Genomic DNA, 2824 nt, shown 5'->3' on the forward strand with positions numbered 1-2824 from the left:
ATATGTTGCATTATTTGTTTCAGAAGTACAGATCTGTGATTCAACAGACTTACACAATTCACAGCGCTCACCATAGCACATACCTTCCCCAATGTCTATCACCCAGCCACCCCATCCCTCCCACCCTCCACCACTCCAGCAACCCTCAGTTTGTTTCCTGAGATTAAGAATTCCTCATATCAGTGAGGTCATATGATACATGTCTTTCTCTGATTGACTCATTTCACTCAGCATAACACCCTCCAGTTCCATCCACGTCGTTGCAAATGGCAAGATCTCATTCCTTTTGATGGCTGGATAATATTCCATTGTGTATATATACCACATCCTCTTTATCCATTCATCTGTCGATGGACATCTTGGCTCTTTCCACAGTTTGGCTATTGTGGACGTTGCTGCTATAAACATTGGGGTGCACGTACCCCTTCGGATCCCTACATTTGTATCTTTGTGGTAAATACCCAGTAGTGCAATTGCTGGATCGTATGGTAGCTCTATTTTCAACTGTTTGAGGAACCTCCATACTGTTTTCCAGAGTGGTTGCACCAGCTCGCATTCCCACCAACAGTGTAGGAGGGTTCCCCTTTCTCCGCATCCCCGCCAACATCTGTCGTTTCCTGACTTGTTAATTTTAGCCATTCTGACTGGTGTGAGGTGGTATCTCACTGAGGTTTTGATTTGGATTTCCCTGATGCCGAGCGATGTTCAGCACTTTTTCATGTGTCTGTTGGCCATTTGGATGTCTTCTTTGGAAAAATGTCTGTTCATGTCTTCTGCCCATTTCTTGATTGGATTATTTGTTCTTTGGGTGTTGAGTTTGATAAGTTCTTTATACACTTCGGATACTAGCGCTTTATCTGATATGTCATTTGCGAATATTTTCTCCCATTCTGTCGGTTGTCTTTTGGTTTTGTGGACTGTTTCTTTTGCTGTGCAAAAGCTGTTTATCTTGAAGAAATCCCAATAGTTCATTTTTGCCCTTGCTTCCCTTGCCTTTGGCGATGTTTCTAGGAAGAAGTTGCTGTGGCTGAGGTCGAAGAGGTTGCTGCCTGTGTTCTCCTTTAGGATTTTGATGGACTCCTGTCTCACGTTTAGGTCTTTCAACCATTTGGAGTCTATTTGTGTGTGTGGCGTAAGGAAATGGTCCAGTTTCATTCTTCTGCATGTGGCTGTCCAATTTTCCCAACACCATTTGTTGAAGAGACTGTCTTTATTCCATTGGACATTCTTTCCTGCTTTGTCAAAGATGAGTTGACCATAGAGTTGAGGGTCCATTTCTGGGCTCTCGATTCTGTTCCATTGATCTATGTGTCTGTTTTTGTGCCAGTACCATACTGTCTTGATGATGACAGCTTTGTAATAGAGCTGGAAGTCCGGAATTGTGATGCCGCCAGCTTTGCTTTTCTTTTTCAATATATTCCTCTGGCTATTCGGGGTCTCTTCTGGTTCCATACAAATTTTAGGATTATTTGTTCCATTTCTTTGAAAAAAGTGGATGGTATTTTGATGGGGATTGCTTTGAATGTGTAGATTGCTCTAGGTAGCATTGACATCTTCACAATGTTTGTTCTTCCAATCCATGAGCATGGAACGTTTTTCCATTTCTTTGTGTCTTCTTCCATTTCTTTCATGAGTATTTTATAGTTTTCTGAGTACAGATCCTTTGCCTCTTTGGTGAAATTTATTCCTAGGTATCTTATGGTTTTGGGTGCAATTGTAAATGGGATCGACTCCTTGATTTGTCTCTCTTCTGTCTTGTTGTTGGTGTATAGGAATGCCACTGATTTTATATCCTGCTACTTTACTGAATTCCTGTATGAGTTCTAGCAGTTTTGGGGTGGAGTCTTTTGGGTTTTCCACATACAGTATCATATCATCTGCAAAGAGTGAGAGTTTGACTTCCTCTTTGCCGATCTGGATGCCTTTGATTTCTTTTTGTTGTCTTATTGCTGTGGCTAGGACTTCTAATACTATGTTGAATAGCAGTGGTGAGAGTGGACATCCCTGCCGCGTTCCTGACTTTAGGGGAAAAGCTCTCAGCTTTTCCCCGTTGAGAATGATATTCGCTGTAGGTTTTTCATAGATGGCTTTTATGATATTGAGGTAGGTACCCTCTATCGCTATACTCTGAAGAGTTTTGATCAAGAAAGGATGCTGTAGTTTGTCAAATGCTTTCTCTGCATCTATTAAGAGTTTCATATGATTCCTGTTCTTTCTTTTGTTAATGTATTGTATCACGTTGATTGATTTGCGGTTGTTGAACCAACCTTGCAGCCCAGGGATAAATCCCACTTGGTCATGGTGAATAATCCTTTTAATGGACTGTTGGATCCTATTGGCTAATATTTTGGTGGGAATTTTTGCATCCATGTTCATCAAGGATATTGGTCTGTAATTCTCCTTTTTGATGGGGTCTTTGTCTGTTTTGGGGATCAAGGTAATGGTGGCCTCATAAAATGAGTTTGGAAGTTTCCCTTCCATTTCTATTTTTTGGAACAGTTTCAGGAGAATAGGTATTAATTCTTCTTGAAATGTCTGATAGAATTCCCCTGGGAAGCTATCTGGCCCTGGGCTTTTGTTTGTTGGGAGATTTTTGATGACTGCTTCAATTTCCTTACTGGTTATAGGTCTGTTCAGGTTTTCTATTTCTTCCTGGTTCAATTTTGGTAGTTGATACATCTCTAGGAATGTACCCATTTCTTCCAGGTTATCTAATTTGCTGGCATAAAGTTGCTCATAATATGTTCTTATAATTGCTTGTATGTCTTTGGTGTTGGTTGTGATTTCTCCTCTTTCATTCATGATTTTGTTGATTTGGGTCATT

The sequence above is a fragment of the Callorhinus ursinus genome, unplaced genomic scaffold (assembly GCF_003265705.2).
Source record: "Callorhinus ursinus isolate GAN/ISIS: 27379988/994484 unplaced genomic scaffold, GSC_fseal_2.0 scaffold16, whole genome shotgun sequence".
NCBI classification, from domain to species: Eukaryota; Metazoa; Chordata; class Mammalia; order Carnivora; family Otariidae; genus Callorhinus; species Callorhinus ursinus.